Here is a 20,817-nt window from a genome sequence, read left to right on the forward strand (position 1 = left end):
ATGACCTTCTTTATTGTTAAATAAGCAATACAGTACACGGTTTGTTGCGCAGAAGAGCATGAAAACAATAAGAAATTCAGGATAAATCTTATATTATGCTGAAAGCTAATTGTGTGTACATTATATGTATGTAAACTAAACACGTTACCACTGGACATGAACTAGTGTTGAGTATAAAATTCTATAAAAGTGCATTTGATTATCTATGTATCTTCCCATGCAAAGTATATGGAAAAAGTTATTGTAATATCATCTCATTTGATTGCTGAATGAGTAAGCAAAAAAAGCCCTTCCTAGACAAACACACCCTGTCTGTACCAAATAAACCAAAATACTACAGATTCGTACATGATCTGAATATTGCTGTTTCAACATTTCCCTTCATGCTTTAAGAGCTCCACGATGAAAAGAAAAATGGATTTGTAGATTCTTTCCAAACTATTTTTCAAGTATGGATAATTAGCATTGTGCCACAGGGCACAGTATATGTAGCGCTACTTTTGACTAATGTGTTTAAAGCACCAGGACAATGGGAGCAATAGCACAGCAGAAAACTTGCCTCGGCTCATAAGAACTCACCGTGTTGCCCTGCTGCATCACTGCTTTCCTCCTAAACAGCCAGTAGTGCCCCAAAATGGAGACCTCTATTTAACCCCATTGAAATTGTATGTGTTGCAAGCGCAGACTAGCAAAAATACAGCAAAAAAGTAACTTGTTTGTTGTCTACCATTGTTACATAGTTACATAGTAGTTACATACTTACATAGTAGTTACATAGTTACATCGTGTAGATGAGGTTGAAAAAATACATAAGTCCATCAAGGAAGACAGATGTAGATGACAGATATGTAGCCTATATTTCTATTTACAGCATATTGATCCAGAAGAAGGCAAACAGAAAACCCCAGTGAATCATCCAATGCTGTATCACAAGGGGAAAATGTAATTCCTTCCTGACTCCAAGGGACGTTGTGGTGTTTTTGCCGCTCTGGCATTCACACACATACAGTATGTAGCAGCTGTTATTCCACCTGCTATCGCACAATAGTGTGTTAGCGCTGGTGCGGGTTGTTCTGTGATTTTCTATTGTTTTTGGGCAATGCGAAACAAATGGAGCGGTAACCCAATTTTGCACGTTGCGGTGCAATAACGCCTGTGACAATGTGGTGCAATAGCGGAGAAGGCAGCTGGAAATGGTATTTCTCACATGTATTGACATCATTCCCCCTCATTTTTTGGAACATCAATGAAACAATGAGGTCTGAGGAAGCAAAAGCCCAGTCTGTCGAAAACCATACATGAAACTTATGTCAACTATCAAACGGGAAAGGATTTTTATATACAGTAATGTCTCTGATCGGCCTTCACAAACACCTGCGTAACCACGCCACCAGCAACATGTATTCATAAGGGGACTTTATTAAACTCATATTCGAAAGAGACAGACCCAGATTACCAGATCTCTGAGGAACTCGTCTATCCTCCAGGAAATGTGTTCATCTTTCCTGCCAACATTGACTTCATCTTCCTTTCTGAGAATATATACTGGTTTGAGGAGAGATTGATAAAAAAAATTGACAGTCTTCCGCCTTTCCCTCCCCCTACCTGAAGCTGTCACACATGATGCAATGTGATGTCTGGAAAGGCGAGAGGGGACTGAAGCTACAGCCTCTTCTATCTGAAATGTGAAGAAACGGAGGAAGCCAAGAGCTGGCAAGTATGAGAGGATGATCCTATAATCCTTTTGGGGCAGGAGATCCTGACTTTTATTAGTGTCAGTGTAATCTCAATGCATTCTAGTGGAGTACAGCTGATGCAACTTTCTTGGGGCAATACGTTTAATGTAAGAGGGTGTTGCTTGAGAATTGTAATTGGCCTGTGTACTGGAAGTCTGTGACTTCACAGGGGGTGATGCTTATCGATGTCTGTGTTGATTGGAGGGCAATTGTGTGCAGATCAAATTGACTGGTCTTAAAGAGGTACTCCTGGCGACACTTCTTGGATTAAAAAAAAATAATAATATATATATATATATATATACTTTTGAAGCCGGGGTCTTCGGAAGGGAACCGCGTTAGTTTTAGCTCCGCAGATCCCCTGCTTCCCGAGATACTCACCTCAGAAGAGGTTCTAGTAGCAGTCTGCACAGGGCTAGTTGGGGTTATCAATATGGCGGCTGAAATGTCCAGCATCCTGTGAGCCAATAGGGACCCGTGACAACCTTGCAGCTTCCTATTGGCCAACGTGATGTGTGGAGATACCGGCAACACCTACGGAGGTAAGTATCTCGGGAAGCAGAAGATCTCTGGAGCGGAAATCAACGCGCTTCAGTCCGGAGACCCCCTGCTTCAAACCTATTAAAAAGTGTTCATTTAAAGGGGTGAGCCCTCAGAGAAGTGAGGGGTGAGCCCTCAGAGAAGTGAAGTGAACTAATGATAGTGGGATGTTTCATTTGGCTGAGGCCTTTTTTTAATCCAAATCTGACATCAATATGTTAAAAAATAATGACGTTCTTATGCAAGTATGGTGATCTGGGACTTGGAAGGGTTGATGAATGTCACAGGCATGCTGCATCATACACTGTATTATGTCAGAGAAAAGGGAACCCTTTTTATTTTTCATCATGTTTTTCAGAAAAATCCCTCAATTTTCATGAAAAGATGGGCAATTATAGGTCTCCCACAGTCGATTATAACATTTAAGAATTATTTGATAATCGAATAAATATTCTTTGGAATCGGTGACGGCGTGATGACCTCATCAAGGGCATAGTTGCAAAAGGGTGTTTAGCTAAGAAGATAAGTGCGTTATAAAGTGCTTGAGACAGAGCAAGAAATATGGTCCAAAACGCTGACATAAAATGTTTCCTGATAAAGGATGGTCGCTAGGAGGGCTGAGAAAACGAAATCGTAAAACAACGTTATCATTCAGGACTGGGAGCATCTGGCTCAACGTGTTATCGATTATGAAATCAGACAGGGGCGTTCTCGTCTTTGGGAGTGCGTTTCAGCAGAAGGACAACATTTTGAACAAACACCTTGACCCATACTTTGAACTCAGACTTGATAGTAATCTTAGTGTTTCAGATTAGATTACAACAGTTAAAGACATCTACGAGCTACGAAGGAAAAACAATTTCTCATTTAATGAACATAAACCTACCGCAGTGTATCTGGTACTTGTTGACATAATACAGTGACATCAATTTAGTTAACACCCATATAGTTATGGGATTATCTGTAACTCCTTCTCCCACAAAATGGTTATTACGTTAAGGACCAGGGCCGCCGACAGCGGGGGGAGAACCGGGAAACGTGTCCCGGGCCCGGCGGCTGCGGGACGTACTGTGAGGGAGAAAGGGGGTGGCCCGGGATTAAAGGGGTTGCACCCCATTGGCCATCTCCTGACCTCACCAGGGAGACAAGGGGTTAACTGGGCTGAGGTCCAGAAATGTGATTTAACCCTTGTTATGACATGAAAATGTATATTCCCGTTCCCAAGCTTTATTGTAACATCTGGTTTAATCAGTGTCTGCATCACACACACACTAGGATCCATCCGGGAGTACAAGGGTTAATAGTTCTTTAGTAATTATAGACCTTTGTGTAATTTTCCCGCCTTTTCAGGCACCATTTTGCAGGGTCCCATAGCCCGCCATTGGAGCTTCATGCGTTTCAATGGCGAATCTTGCTGTTTTGGTCCTGTTTCCTGTGAAGACCAGCAGATGGCGTCCGAGAGGAACAGCGGCGGTCTCCCATTGTAAGTCAATGGGCTCATTGACTTCAATAGAGATTCCTCGAAGGAGCTTTCCAGGAACAAGTTGGCTGCCGTCCAAACTGCAAAACCGCAAAGCGGATACTTTTTCTATAAGAGAGCTTTGATCACTTAGCAGTCAAGTTCAACGACAAGTGGCGTGGGAATAAACAGTTCTAGAGCACATAGAAATAAAATTCTTTTTGCCCCTAGTTCCTAGACCTCCCCCCACTCGACCACAACCGGGTCCCCGAATCCTGGACCCCCGATAAGGGTCGAACCGAGAAGAGTGGGTCGCGCCATAGGTTCCAATGGCGGCGGCAGAAACGGCTCAAGAAAACGGCAAAGTGTAAAAAGCTGAAATTTGGGAATCCATAGCTCCGGTTCTGGAGGGTCCAGAGGATCAGGGTTTGGGGTATCTGTAGTCACTGCTCCGGCATCGCTGCAGAACCATCCTTGACCATCTTGGACCAACCCGACGGAGTATGGACCCCTTTGAAAGTTCGGGACTTTTCCCATAGACTCCAATGGCGGCCAATCTCCATTGACCGGCTGTGGCGGTAAACCCCCATTGACTTCAACGGCGGCGTCGCCCCGTTGAAAGTCTATGGCGGCGGATTCCCATAGCCGCCAACGGCGGCGGTTTGCCATTGAAAGTCTATGGCGGTGAAGCCCGTTGTTTTCAATGGGGATTTAGTGAAAAACCGTGATTTAATTTACCGCTGAGTTTTTTGTATTAAAATAGGAAACGGTTTAAGGTGTATTTGTGTAACTCTGGTTCCGAAGGTCGTAGCAAGTCGCAAATTGGACCATAGGGTGTCCCAGTTCCGGCATTGAGAACTGGGAAGTTTGGACCCGCTGGACCCAACGGAACCGGATATTTTAATATGTTTGTGTTTTATCTTTAATACTGTGTCCCAAAGCAGGGATAAAACCCAGAGGAAATTCCTTTGCATACCAGGGTTGCATATGGCCAGAGAGGCGACCCAATGTCTAGGACTTAAGTATTGTTCAAAGGATTTTGTCACCCTCACTGTTTACCTGAGGGAGGAGACGGCTCAAACCAGAGCAGTCTATAAGTGTCCCATTTAACCTCACAACAAAGCGTATCTTGCCAGGAATTCCGTTTAGTAGACTGGCTGGCATCCCTGATGTAAATGTGGGGCTACAGAAATGAGACCCCAGAGTTCTAATGCGCATGTGCCAACTAGCAGGGGGGCATGTATCAAAATGTGTTCCCACGTTAATGAGTGGCTAGAGGTAATTGAAGACCAATCACCTGTACTTAATGTAAAGGATAGGGTTACAAAAGGTTTATAAACTGTTGTACACCCTTTATCCTTTGTCTTCTGATATCATCTGAATTGTTACCTGATTGCGAGAGAATTGCTATGCAAGATACTTCTCATCCCCCATCCCCAAAGTAAGTGTAATTCATGTCTTGTTACTGTACTATATCGTGTGTTCACCTATCCAAAGGAATAAATACAATTTATTATATCTAAGCCTCGTTCAGTTCAAACCCAGTTATTTGGTGTAAACTTACACCCTGTCATAGGCTATCGTCACACGTACGTCCGGCACTGGAAGTTGGGCCCAGCCAGAGGCCAGGCCCAATATCTGCGTCTGGGTGCTGGGCCTCTTTTTTGCCGGTGTACACCGGAAGCTGGGGTCGACTTCCAGGCGGGCCCAGCTTCTGGCACACACTGGCAGGGGAGAGGACTGGCATGGGAGATAGGAAGGCCTGGCAGGAGGCCAAGTGTGCATCAGCTTTGGAGAGCCAGGCAACCTGAGGCATCAGACCACCAGCAAGGTAAGTGGGTGTATTTGTATTTTGTGTGTGTGTGTATTGGTTGGTGGGCAGTTATTGTATTTTGTGTTTGGGCAGTTATTGAATTTTGTGTGTTTGTGTGTGGGGGGTTATTGTATTTTGTGTGTGTGTGTGGGGGGGGTTGTATTTTGTGTGTGTGTGTGTGTGTGTGTGTTGGTGGGCGGTTATTGTATTTTGTGTTTGGGGGTTATTATATTTTGTATGTGTGTGGGTGTTATTGAATTTTGTGTTTGGTTAGTTATTGTAATTTGTGTGTGGGGGGTTATTGTATTTTGTGTTTGTGTTGGTGTTTATTGTTTTTTGTGTCTGGGGGGTTACTGTATTTTGCGTGGAGGGTTATTGTATTTTGTGTGGGGGGGGTATTGTATTTTGTGTGTGGGGGTTGTATTTTGTAGGGGGAGGTATTGCATTTTGCATCTAGAGGGGGGGTTATTGCATTTTGAGTGAGGGAGAGAGGGAGAGAGGGGGTTAGGGTACTGCAGGGACAATTATTGTGGGGGGATTGTGTGGGTATCGGGGGGTGGGAGTGTGTGTTCGTGGGGGGGGGGGATAGGAGTGAGTGTGAGGAGGGGGAGGGTTGAAGGAGCAGGATTGAGTGAGAGGGGTGTAATTAAGTGAAAGCAGAGGGGGGCCGAGAGTGTGAGAGGAGAGAGGGGTGGAAGAGCAAGGTGATGGAGTGAGATAGTGGGAGGAGGGGATGTGGAGGGAAGAGTTAGAGAAATACATGGGAAGAGGGGGGAATAGAGGCGGTGGCTCGCAAGGAGGTGTGACTGGCTCGCATGGTCACTGACATGGGAAGGGGGGGCGGTCGAAACTCTAGTCCTGAGCCCCAGGAAATCTGTCGGCGTCCCTGCTATGGATACACGGATTTCAACTCTGTATAAAACACCAAGCTTATGCATGGTATGCATGAGACTTTCTAATTGCCCTTGTGTGCACTCTCTGTTCCTACTTTTTAGTATGTGAAGAATAAAGTTTTTATTTCTTTAGCTCTGGGATGCTGTTTTTTGCTGGCCGATGGCAGTAGCTTGTGTGTGTTTGAAGTCACTGCGGTTGCTGCTCTGACTGCACCTGTATTCACACAGCCCAACACGGACTTTCCCCTTTTCTCAAGATTCTCAATGTTGGAGATGCTGACTGTGATAAATAGTACCCTGACCACAGGTGTGGTAAAGTCCACACAACACTGGTTGAGGTACTTGAGAGACTGAACGAGATTAACTCAGAAATCTTCAGAAGGAAGGGATGCACAACTCTTCTTTGAGTTTCAGTACCCTTCATACTGTACCTACATTTACACCAAATATCCACAGCTCACTACCTACACCAGTGGTGTTCAACCTTTTTTTGGTTAAGGAAACCTATAATTATTGTATATTGTGAAATTCTGGAGAACCCCAACCCTCTCTAATAGCTCGTCTGAGATCAGATGCATTGTAAGGAATCCCAACCCTCTATAATAGCACGTCTGAGATCAGATGCATTGTAAATTCTTCTGTATCTGGTAACATTTTCAAATGAGCTGAAAATTGCAGGGAACCTCTTAGGGATGCTTGGGGAACCCAAGGGTTCATATGAACTCCTGTTGAAAAACACTGATCTACAAACAGTAATTTTTGGTTGGAATTTAAGAGGCTAAAATACGTCAAACAAATGTCACAATCATCACCCAATGTGTTGCTGAGTGAATTCTTTATCTAAACATTTTCAACTATCTTGCTCAAGTGTACAGTACTTGACCTTTGAAATATATATTTATAGAAGACTGTGTTGCAAAAGGACTTATGATTTACCCGGTCGTTTCCACATAGTGAAGCATTTTGGGGGGAAGAAAGTCTGTGCCGGTTTTGTGTCTTTCCTTTTTAAAAAATATTATAGTTTTATAGATCATCTTTTCTCCAGAGGTCTTAGCCTTTGTGGAGTTTAAGCTTGTTTTGCCCTTGCGATAAAGGGTATTAATTATGACAGGAATGATGACTGCTGGTATTCCAACAATACCTGGGCTTTGGGTGTGTGTTAGCAAGCTAGAGCTTGGCTAGGCCTGAATGTTTAGGTTGTCAGTACTGTAATACTAATAGTACCAAGTTGAATTTCATAATGGTGTTCTTTTTGTGTTAACAACACATTTTAGCTGTTCTACCTTCACACATTTAATCATTTCTTCTATATTTTTATTATTTATTTGTGACACTCACCAAAAGCACATATTTAATAACTAGATGGGGACATTGGATAGAACTGAAGAAACATTACTCAATCCATAAACATTGTCTGAATATTTCTTTTTCATGTGCAAATTGACCACTGCTTAGTACAATGTTTAAAACAAGATGACCAAATACGAAATATAGGGGGCTTTCTTTTGCTTGATAGCAAGTGAACCATTTCTGTGAATCTCATGACTAGTACTTATTTTATTTATTTATTTATAAAATATTTTACCAGGAAGTAATACATTGAGAGTTACCTCTCGTTTTCAAGTATGTCCTGGGCACAGAGTAAAACAAATAATACATGGTTACAAATACAGTTACATAAATGAAAAGGGTATACATTATATACAAGACATTGCGTGCACAGTTAAAGAAAATATATATTATGGGCGTATGAAACAGTTACAGACCAGATTAAAATGTGAGACAGCCTTAGATTTGAAAGAACTTAAACTGGTGGTGGATGTGAGAGTCTCTGGTAGGTTGTTCCAGTTTTGGGGTGCACGGTAGTACTGTAATAATTAGTCAAATGTTTCCATTATCAGGGCGGTGCATAGCATACATAATAAAGGTATGTGTTGCTATGTTGCCGAAACATAAGATCACAAGAACTGACCAAAACATTATGGGAAACAACCTTCATGTCCTTGCTAAATTGGAAATATGCATTTGCAATGTTGACAACTGCGCATAGCCTAGGATTGCCTGGAGGGATTTGAAATACTGTAAATTACAAGGGCCCAGATTAACTAAATTCTGTTAGCCTATTTAAGACTGATTTTAACTTAAGTTAACACCCATTAATCATAACGCAGTATTCACTAAAGCAACTAATGTGACATTAACCAGGTTTTACCCCTGTAAAAGGCATGGTATTAGTTGTAACGTATAATGTCCTAAATGACAAACAAATTACTTTATTGCAGCGCAAATTATATTGATCTCATATTCATTAAGCGCTGTCAGGGTTAATGCAGGGATATATGCTACATTACGTGACAATGTGACAGTGCTACCGACGCTAATGCTATGATGTCACTGGTGATGCTGGCGCCTACACGTAGCATGAGGGGGCGGCCGCCCCAAGGAAGTGTGTGAAATACGCCAGGCAGCCAAGATGGCTATTTAAAGACAGCAGAATTTGGTCTGTTCAGATCTCCTCTTGACAAAGGCTGTGTCTCGAAACGCTGAGGATGTCTCAGGTGTTTCGGATCATTTTTGCTATTTTGCATGTCTGCATTTTGTTTCATTATGTTAATGTGATTTTTGTACCTTTTGGACAATATGGAAATACATTGCTTTTTTTGTATATCACACTTGAATGCAGACTCTGTTTTCTGACTGAGTTTCTTTCCATGACTTTTGCTTTATTGATTATTGGGGCTGCATTTTGTTTGGTGGGCCTTTTTCTTGGATTTTTTGCACCTAATATATTTTGTAAGTAGTTGTTTATATACATTTGAGTGCACCATCAAACCCCATTGATTACATTATTTAAGGCATGCCTAACTCTGGCGTTACTCCCATACCTGAAATAGAGCTTTTGCTGGAGGGGCAGAGAGAGCGAGAGAGACATACTGTAGGCCTAGTTTCACAAAGCTCTGTTATTAAGTTAACGCGGTATTAAGTGCTAACGGGAATCTTTAAAGCACAATAACACAGTGTTAAGTGCGGTTCTCAGCTGTAATGGAGCTCTGCGTTAGTGCTAATCATATGCAAAAGTGCTGTTACCTGTAAAAAACCCTATCCACAGAGCTCTGTTATAGTTACCACAGGGATTTAACAATGTATTACTTAGATCAGGGGTACTCAACTCAAGTCCTCAAGCTCCCAAACAGGTCAGGTTTTCAGGATATCCCTGCTTCAGAACAGGTGGCTTAATCCAGCGGTGCGCAAACGGGGGGTGCGCCCCCCAAGATTATGTAGGGGGCGCAGGCTGCGTGCGGGGAAACCTGGGGGCGGGCAGAGCTGTGCAGCTCCGTGCAGAGGCTGCTTCTCTGCTGAGTCTGCCTGCAGAGGGGGCGGGGCCTGCAGAGGGGGCGGGGCCTTGCTGCGGGGCCTGCAGAGGGGGCGGGGCCTTGCTGCGGGGCCTTCCCTGCACACAGACAAGCCCTCCTCCTCCTGTCTGTTACCCGCCCGTTTTCCGCAGCACATGGGGGGACCTGAGCAGGCTTAGTTACTCCCTCCCACTGTGTGTGTGTGTGTGTGTGTGTGTGTGTGTGTGTATATATATGTGTGTGTGTGTGTGTGTATATATGTGTGTGTGTGTGTGTGTGTGTGTTGTGTATAATATATATATATATGTATATATATGTGTGTGTGTATATATGTCCGTGTGTATATATATGTAGCCCTCTTTCCCTCCTCCCCCCTAAGTGAGATTGAGGTGGGTAGGTGTATCTGACTACTTATCAGTGTGGTGCTGTACCTGTTTGGCAACCAGGAGGACTGAGCTTCCGCCACGGGGAACCTGGGGTGAATTACTCTTAATACTACTATATGGTGCAGCGCCTCCACCTGCGATGGCTCCCAGCAGAGCGGGAGTTGTTCCTCGCAGGACACACACAAATGAACACATACACTGAATGTGAAATAGCAAAGGGCTTTACTGAGTGTAGCCTGGAGCTCCCGTGGCTCCTGGAGACCCCCCTCCCTTGTGGCAGCGCGGTCGCGGGTGCCGACGGACCCGACGGCTGCTTCCAAGGGTGGGGGCTGGAGCAGGGAGCAGCGCAGCTTCCCCCCGCATGCGGCCGGTTGCCGGGGACGAAAGAACTCGCGCATGCGCAGTGATCGTGTAGGCGCAGGTAAGGCCCCAGAGCTAGGGAAAGGTCGCGCGAGAGTAGGGAAGGTAGTGAGAGAGTCACGGCAGCCCCCTATAGCTTGCGCAGGCGCAGGGCAGAGGATAGAAAGCCCGCAAAGCCCTAGCCTACCCGGGAAGGCTCTGAGCAGGGACTACAGATCCCAAGAGCCTCTGTATGCCCCATGTGACACCAGGGAGCCAATAGGGCTTAGGAAGCCTCAGCAGGCAAGTGGATACATTTGGCGGGCTTGGAGCACGTTAGGCAGTCAGAGACCGGAGCAGCCCAAGGAAGGAGGTAGGGTACAGGAGTCAGGGACTCCCTGTACTAGGCCAGCACCCCCAGGGTCTGAGGTAGCTAAGTACTCCAAGAGAGAGAGAGTGTTGCCAGGGACTGCTCTAGAGAGAGGGACCCTGTCACTCAGGATAGTAAGTTGGAGCAGGGGAGCTGTGAGGGAAGGAAGGGTGCGGGGAGCGAGTGCAGCTCCTGCGGCCCTATAGGTACCCACACCCCAGGTAGGCCCCAACCCCCCACTAGGGTAGTGGGTAATTGCTGAGGGAGGCCCAAGATAGGGACGCTGCCCTTAGTGTTAGAGTGCTGCCTTGTCAGAGTCACGGCTGTCAGTGCTGTGAGGTCTGACAGGCAGGCACCTTGTTGCGCAGCACGTTGGCTGCCAGCACCCAGTGAGCTACAGCTTGCTGCTGTAGGCGCTGGGACTCGGTAGGTAGTAGTGAAGTTGAGGGGACTTGGTTAGTTAGGGGAGTGGGACAGGTCATTAACCCCCTGTAGGCCCCTAGGAGTTTCCCAAAGCCACTGCAGGTTGCTGTGCTATAGGGACGGCCTATAGTATAGTGCGTGCCACTTAGATAGATAGGGACACAGCGGCTGCTGCTGTTCCTGTGAAGCGGTTCGGACCCACGTTGGGGTCCACAGAGACTATTCCAGAGTGAGACCGCCCTGGCGGTCCGCGTGCCTGGAGTTCGGTTGGAGGATCAGAAGGAGTCATCGCCAGACTGATCCTTTGTGAAGTGTTGCTGACCCGAGCACCGGAGTGCTTGGCAGGTACCTACAATCATACGTGCACCACCGGGCCCTTAGCTTAAATTGTGACTGCGCAGTCACCCATTGACTCTCTCTGCAAGAGTGCGGGACATTGGGTGGGGTTCTTTGGACACTGGGTGGGATCACCTGGTGTTGGGGAAGCGTCCTGCGAGACGTCGCTGTTAGTGTCTCCTCGTGAGAGGGACACAGGTTATTATTGATGTGATGATGTCTTCAATGCATGTTAGTAAAGGTATTAGTTAATATAAATCACCAATTGTGGTATTGATTGTCCTGCGAGGAACCACTCCCCCTTTGGTGGGAGCCATCGCAGGTGGAGGCGCTGCATCGTAAGTGAATACCCCTAGTATAATTGCCCCAGGTTCCCCGTGGTGGAAGCTCAGCCCTCCTGTGAGCCAACAGGTAATGCACAACACCGAGTAACACTATATGTTTCCTGCACCCCCACACAGTATCTGCGATTGGGGGGGGGGGAAACCCGTTACATGAACATAACATATATCTTACACACTTATACTCTAACGCTCATATAACCTTAGTGGCTCGGCCACTCTCATCAGGAGTAACGTCTCCGTCCCCTCACCGCGTGCCCTACACACCGTGTCCATGTATAGTACTATATTGGTATAGGCTGAGTCCTTTGGCCACTTAGCTAGTGTCCCCAAAGCGTTATGCCTAAGGCGGGATTACAGCCTGTTGACCGGTGTTGGTGCACTTGATGTAATAATACCTTCCGGTCACTGCGGTGACCGGCAACAACTTCGCAAAGGGTCAGACGAATCAGCGGCCTGCCTCCTGGGTCTCAATGTCCAGCCGTCTGATCCCAAACGACTCGCCACAACCGCAACTCTCTGCTTTGTCCCTAACTGGTACTCAGTAAGGGTGATGCTCACTACCACTATAGGGCGTCCCTGCAGCACAGCAACCTACGGTGACTTCAGGGATTCTCCTATGGGCCTGCGGGGAAGAACTGTCCTATCCAGGCGGGTCCCTGACCCCCTGCACCCACACTACCTCTCCCTTCACCTCCCGGATCCCCTCTCACTAGCTTCTCCCTAATACCTGCAGCAACCACACTGCACTCACACTGTACCTGCAGCAACCGCACTGCACTCAACCTGGTACCTGCAGCTACACTGCACACAACCTGGTACCTGCAGCTACACTGCACACAACCTGGTACCTGCCGCAACCGTGCTGCACACACACACTGTGCCTACTTGTCAGCGCTCACAGCACTGCCAGCCGTGACACTGACAAGACTGCACACACACCTAAGGCAGGGTCCCTAACCTAGGGGCCGTCCCTCAGTACCTACCCACTACCATGGTGAGGATTGGGGCCTGCCTGGGATCTGGGGAACTACCTTACCTGGTGTAGGAGCCACTTGCTCCCTACACTCTTCCTTCCCCTTCCTGCTCCTAGCTCCAACTGACAAACGTGGTCCCCGCAACTCCACATAGCCTTCCTCCACAGGAGAAGCTGCAAAACCCTATTTGCTGGCTGGCTGCATGTGATGTGGGTGAAAGGGCAATCCCTAGAGGCTGCTAGGAGTTGTAGTCCACTCAGGACCTCTGTAGCATTGGGATTGCTCGTGCGCTATCTTTACTGCGCACGCGCGATCCTGTAATGGCTACCGTGGTGTTAAGGGGGCTAGAGGGAAGCCTGCTACATATATACAGTATATAAAAAAAAAATAAAAATGTAGCACCAAAGTATTAATAGTGATATACTTAATAGTGACTAAAGTGTTAATTAAATTGAATAAACTGAGCTGTGTAATAAATGCAGGTGTAACTATTTCTAAAAACTACATAAAATATCAACAAAAATGCATAACACAATATACCACAGAATATATAAAAAATGTAAAAAGTGCAAAAAAGTGCAAAAAGAAAAGGAAAAGAGTACAACCAGTCCTTTTTAGATCAATCCATGAAAAATTGTAGATAATTGATGCTGGTGTGGGGGTCTCCGGCTGCTCTCAAATTAGATGAACCACATCCAAGATACCTAGAAAAAAGAAAGAAGAGAGAGCGCACGCCCCATAGCGTAATACTGTTGATTTAATATTAAAAGGGGAAGGGAAGGGGAGGGCGGGGGGGGAGAAATACACTCACAGGAGTAAAATTCAATTAAAACATTGTGTGAATAATTCACCACCATCCGGTCTCTACACTGCAAACGTCCACAGATCTTGGCTCCCTCAGGGCTGCGTGGAGATGAAAATGTTCACAGGAGGCCAGTGGTGTAGTTCGCCGAGAAGAATTCAGTCCTTATGGTTCCGTATATCGCCTCTTCCATTTGGATGGCTACAGAGTGAATCTCGTGCTTCCGTACTGCCTCGTGCGCGTGCAAAACGTCGTAATGACGTAATTGCGCAATAGAAATCCCTGACGCGTTTCATCACCAGAGGGCGACTTTCTCAAAGGGCTGATACTGGGTGGACAAAGCTCTCTTGTGAGTGTATTTCTTCCCCCCCCCTTCCCTTCCCCTTTTAATATTAAATCAACAGCATTACGCTATGGGGCGTGCACTCTCTCTTCTTTCTTTTTTTTATATATATATATATATATACAGTATGTGTGTGTGTGTATATATATATATATATATATATATATATATATATATATATATATATATATATATATATATATATATATATTTATATATATATATATATATGGACTGCAGTGTGTGTGTTGGTTGTGATTGAGTGTGTGTTGTGTGTGTGTGTGTGTGTTGTGATTGAGTGTGTGGTGTGTGTGTGTGCTGTGCCTGTTGGTTGTCTGTCTGTGTGTGTTCTGATTGAGTGTTGTGTGTGTTGGTTGTGTGTGTTGTGACTGTGTGTGTTGTGATTGAGTGTGTGCTGTGTTGGTTGTGATTGAGTGGGTGTTGTGTGTGTGTGCTCTGTGCCTGTTGGTTGTCTGTCTGTGTGTGTGTGTTGTGATTGGGTGTGTGTGTTGGTTGTGATTGAGTGTTGGTTGTGTTTGTTGTGATTGGGTGTGTGTGTTGGTTATGATTGATTGTGTGCTGTGTTGGTTGTGATTGAGTGGGTGTTATGTGTGTGTGTGCTCTGTGCCTGTTGGTTGTCTGTCTGTGTGTGTGTTGTGATTGGGTGTGTGTTGGTTGTGATTGAGTGTTGGTTGTGTTTGTTGTGATTGTGTGTGTGTGGGTGTTGTGATTGAATGCAGCGGTGCACAAACTGAGAGGGGGGGGGGGCCCGGGCGTAAGATTATTTAGGCGGGGGGCTTGCGGCAAAACCTGGGTGCGCAGGCAAGAAAGATGTGTGCGCGCGCGCGGGCGGCCAAACAGAATAGAGCAGGTGGCGGCCACGTGATTCGGAGGTACGGGGGAGGAGCACGCCCCAGCGCTGTGATGTCAAACCCCCCTCCTTCCAGTGTCTGCCCGACAATAGCGCTGTGTTCCTGCTCTCCTCCGCTGGCAACCTGCTTCGCTGCGATCCTCTGCGAGTGAAAGGGTCGGCTGCCACTATATCAATCATACTATGAATGTACAGAAATAATAATAAAAAAGTGTAAACACCTCCCCGCTCGTGCTTGCAAAATTATGCAGGACACCCTGCGCTCAGGCTTGGAGAGTTGGTGATGTCACCGCTCCCAGCGGCAGCGTGGACGCAGCCTAATTTTGCAAGAGCGAGCTGTTGAAGTATGTAAGTATTTAGGCTGCGCTTATAGTGCCGGCGACGCGACGTCGCCCGAAAACAAATGCATTGTCGCCGCCGCCGCGTGCGCTTATAGTAAGCGTGACGTGGCAACGCAATTTTTTTAAGCCGGCAATATTTGATTTTACAGGGGCTGTCGCCTCATGTGACAGCCCCTGAACCAATCAATGGCCTGGTCGCCCACGCCGCCGCAAAGCGAAATACAACTTTCGCTAGCGGCGATGGGTGACATCACGGGCCCTATATGCGCGGCCTTAGACATATTTGTATTTACATTGTATACCGTTTAATAAAGGGTTTTTTTAAATGTGATTTTGATTACATCAGTCAGGGGGGGCCCGAGAAATTTCATGGATAAAAAGGGGGCTCGGCATAAAAAGTTTGCTCACCCCTGGCTTAATCAATCCCTGCTTTAGCACAGTCTGCGATTGAGCCACCTGTGCTGAACTGGAATATCCTAAAATCCTGACCTGTTGGTGGGGCTTGAGCACCCATGATTTAGGTCATATACCTAAAAGGTGGGGTTAAATCTGTCAAGACCCTGAAATATGGGTATGTATGTATGTATAGCTTTATTTATATAGCGCCAAAAGTGTACTCAGCGCTTCACAAAGAATACAGTACAGGGAATTATAATAATACAATAAGCGCAGCAAAATCAGACAATAGGAAAGGAAATCGGCCTGGTGGGTTTAGGGGCCAAGCCCCCTGCAAGCACATTAGTTATCTGCAGGGGCCCCTTGTGAGTCAGGAAGTACAGAGAGGGGACGCCGCCTTTGCTGAGCACTGAGGGGGTGGAGCCTTGATCAGGGGGCAGGGCCTCAGTCATGGGGCGGGGCATTGGTCAGCGGGCAGAGTCTCAGGGAGAGCAGTGCAGAGCTTGAGCATGTGACTGAGAGGTGAGGGAAGGGAAAGATCAGGGAGAGAAAGACAGATGAGGGGAAAAATAGATGGATATGCCCATATTAAGGCATCCTACGTAGGGTGACCAGATTTTCAAAATGAAAAACCGGGACACAATAAAAAATTATTTATAAAACAAATTACATCACGTGACGCACCCCGTTGCCATGACAACGAAACACTGACGTCAGGCGGTGACAAGTTGCCATGACAATGTGGCATCACGTGATGCCTCGGCACCATAATGCGTCCCGTTGGTGGGGGCTGCAGTGTGTTTCTGTGTGTATAGGAGGTGGGCCCTGCAGTGTGTGTTTGTGTGTATATAAATAATGAAGACATTAATTAAAATTAAAATAATTAACAAATTTAAATTAAATAAATAATTAATTGACAAATGAAATAAAAAAATGTAGGCATTAATTAAAATTAAGACTTTTAAAAATGTGACCTTCCTGACCTTACACTTTGCAAAATAGGGTCTCGTGCTCTCCTCGTGGCAGTCAGTGACATCACTGCCATGCAGGGCTGCAGACAGCTTTCCTGGGGCCCAGGAAGAACGTTTTTACCGGGGCCCTCTACCCACATTTCGGCGGCCTTGCGAGAACCCCCCCTTCTCACACAACTCCTCACACTCCCCAGTCACCCATTCCCCGCCCCTCTCACCCACTTCCCCCCTCTCTCTTACACCCCCACCCCCATTTATTTTTCTCCCCTCCCCACACTCAACCTCCCTCCCCACAATACGTGCACACACAGTGACACACACACACACACACACACACACACACACACACACACACACACACACACACACACACACACACACACACACACACACACACACACACACACACACACACACACACACACAAAGCCCCCTCCTCTCCTCATACCTGCCCCCTCATACTTCCCCCTCTCCTTATATCTCCCCCTCTTCTCCTCCCCTCATACCTCCCCATATACCTCCTCTCCTCATACCTCTCCCTCCACATCCTTTCCTCATACCTACCCTCTCACCCCTCCTTATATCTCCCTCCTCATACCTTCCCCATCCCTCCTCATACCTTCCCCATCCCTCCTCATACCTGCCCCATCCCTCCTCATACCTGCCCCATCCCTCCTCATACATGCCCCATCCCTCCTCATACCCACCCATTCCTGCCCCATCCCTCCCAATTCCTGCCCCATCCCTCCTCATACCTGCCCCTCCCCATACCTCCCCCTCCCCTCCCCATTCCTGCCCCATCCCTCCTCATACCTTCCCCTCCCTTCCCCTAGCTCCTCATATCTCCCCCTCCTCATACCTTCCCCTCCCCTCCCCTCCTCATACCTTCCCCTCCCCCTCCTCATACCTTCCCCTCCTCTCCTCATACCTTCCCCATCCCTCCTCATAGCTTCCCCATCCCTTCCCCTCCCCTCCTCATACCTTCCGCTCCCCTCCTCATACCTTCCGCTCCCCTCCTCATACCTTCCGCTCCCCTCCTCATACCTTCCTCACCCCTCCTCATACCTTCCCCACCCCTCCTCATACCTTCCCCACCCTTCCTCATACCTTCCCCACCCCTCCTCATACCTTCCCCATCCCTCCTCATACCTTACCCATTCCTCCTCATACCTTCCCCATCCCTCCTCATATCTTCCCCATCCCTCCTCATACCTTCCCCATCCCTCCTCATACCTTCCCCATCCCTCCTCATACCTTCCCCATCCCTCCTCATACCTTCCCCATCCCTCCTATCTTCCCCTCCCCTCCTCATACCTTCCCCTCCCCTCCTCATATCTTCCCCTCCCCTCCTCATAACTTCCCCTTCTCATACCTTCCCCATCCCTCCTCATACCTTTCCCATCCCTCCTCATACCTTCCCCTCCTCATACCTTCCACTCCCCTCCCCTCCTCATACCTTCCACTCCCCTCCCCTCCTCATACCTTCCCCTCCCCTCCTCATACCTTCCCCTCAACTCCTCATACCTTCCCCCCTCCTCATACCTTCCCCTCAGCTCCTCATACCTTCCCCTCAGCTCCCCATATTTCCCCCTCCTCATACCTTCCCCTCAGTTCCTCATATCTCCCCCTCCTCATACCTTCCCCTCAGCTCCTCATATCTCCCCCTCCTCATACCTTCCCCTCAGCTCCTCATACCTTCCCCTCAGCTCCTCATATCTCCCCATCCTCATACCTTCCCCTCAGCTCCTCATATCTCCCCCTCCTCATACCTTCCCCTCAGCTCCTCATATCTCCCCCTCCTCATACCTGCCCCTCAGCTCCTCATATCTCCCCCTCCTCATACCTGCCCCTCAGCTCCTCATATCTCCCCCTCCTCATACCTTCCCCTCAGCTCCTCATATCTCCCCCTCCTCATACCTTCCCCTCAGCTCCTCATATCTCCCCCTCCTCATACCTTCCCCTCAGCTCCTCATATCTCCCCCTCCTCATACCTTCCCCTCAGCTCCTCATATCTCCCCCTCCTCATACCTTCCCCTCAGCTCCTCCTATGACACACACACAGACAGACAGGACACACACAGACAGACAGGACACACACACAGACAGACAGGACACACACACAGACAGACAGACAGGACACACACAGACAGACAGGAGACACACACACAGACAGACAGGAGACACACACACAGACAGACAGGAGACACACACACAGACAGACAGGAGACACACACACAGACAGACAGGAGACACACACACAGACAGACAGGAGACACACACACAGACAGGAGACACACACACACAGACAGACAGCACACACACACACAGACAGGATACAGACAGGAAACACAGACAGCGCACACACACACACACGCACACACCTACCTCTCTCTAACTGAGAAGCAGCTCACTCCACCCGGTACTAAGCCTCGCCCCCGAGATCCTCTGACCTTCAACCAATCCCCTGCTTCTACTCTCTATGTCCACCCCCCACCCCCCTCCGGCATTCTAACATGAAAAAAATACTACCCGGCTGCCGCATCCTCCTCCTCCTCAGTGCCGCCGCTCGCTCCCCCCGCGTATCGCCGCGCACCCCCCCACCCCCACGCATCGTTGCCGACTCCCCCATGCACCATGGAGAAAAACCGGGACATTCCCGGGACGGACGGGCAACCGGGACAGCCCAACAAAAAACGGGACTGTCCCGGAAAAAACGGGACGAATGGTCACCCTATCCTTATGGCACAAATACATATAACGTAGTTGGTTTGGGCTTTGAGCTTGCTATGACTGTGCTTGCTAAGTCTGTGTGTTTCCCAACAGCTAAACAATACATGGTTAACTCACAACTTTAGGGACAGCAAGGGAAGGTAGGGATGGCTTTATAGGGAAGGAAAGAACAAGAGATCAGAGCCTGAGTGGGAATGGAGGATGAGGTTTTGCTTCAGTTTCAACTCCGCACAGGCCAGGGGTCTCAGATTGTGGTTTGAATAAATACAAAACCCTGAAAGTCTTGGATATTCAGATCTGGGGAATCCCAAACCACCCAAGTTTGTGCACGAGGTTTCAGATTCTGGGAATCTTGACCTGCCTATCATTAATCAGCTATCAGGAAGTGCTGGGAAATACTGTACCGTTTTTGCTCCTCTCACAAGTATTGACATGCCTTGTAAGACCTTATGCCAGATGCTTCTCATCTTAGTTCAAAACTCTGCATGAGATTTTTTGTAATGTAAGTTTAGCCCTCTTTCCCTATGCCGAAGGGAAACTACGCGGCAACTACGAGTGCTGCTGTACCTGTTACTCTCAGGAGGCCTAAGTCTCCACTTCTGGGAACCTGGTGTGAGCTCTCTCTCTCTCTGTTCTGTGCAGCAACTCCACCTATGAGGGATCCCAGCTTGGGCGGGATGATTCCTCATAGGACTTAATACTCTCAGCAATTACAATACCACACTATAATTATAACGGGCTTTACTATAATGGCATACAACATACACCACACTCAAATACACAATCAGCAATAGTACAATACAGTAGTACAATACCCAACAACCCTGTGTGGTTCCCCCAAAGTACTGAGGGTGCCCTTGGCACCTAAACACACGGCGTCTGCAGAACAATCCCACACCCAGATATGAGGTAGATCTACCCCCGTTAAGTGTTGGTGCACGGTGGTACCTTCCTGGTCAACATCCCAGACCAGGGAAGACTTGGGCAATGGTGTTGGATCAGGGCCCACGCAGCGGAGCCTCCAACATAAATCCCCTCACGCCTTACAGCTGGTGGTCACGTGCGGTCTCGACCGAATGCCGCAGGTCACCGTGTGGACGTCCGTCCGACGGCATAGTGGTGCAGAGTGGATCTCTAAGAGAGAGAGTCCCTAATTAGGGCCTTCCTTACAATACTCCTCTAAGCAGGGAACAGGGCCTAACTGGGGCCTTAGGGCAAGTCCTGGCCTAGTCCAGGATCTTACTTACTCCCTGGACACGTCCGTCTTCCTTGCTGGCTCCCTCAGGACTGAGACGCTGGCTTTCCGCACGTGGAGGATATTCTGTTCTTCCTCTCCTCTGAGCCCTATTGGCTGGCCTAGCCCCATGTGATGTTCCCTCTCTCACCCTGCGGAGCCG

Source organism: Ascaphus truei, chromosome 2, assembly GCF_040206685.1.
Source record: "Ascaphus truei isolate aAscTru1 chromosome 2, aAscTru1.hap1, whole genome shotgun sequence".
NCBI classification, from domain to species: Eukaryota; Metazoa; Chordata; class Amphibia; order Anura; family Ascaphidae; genus Ascaphus; species Ascaphus truei.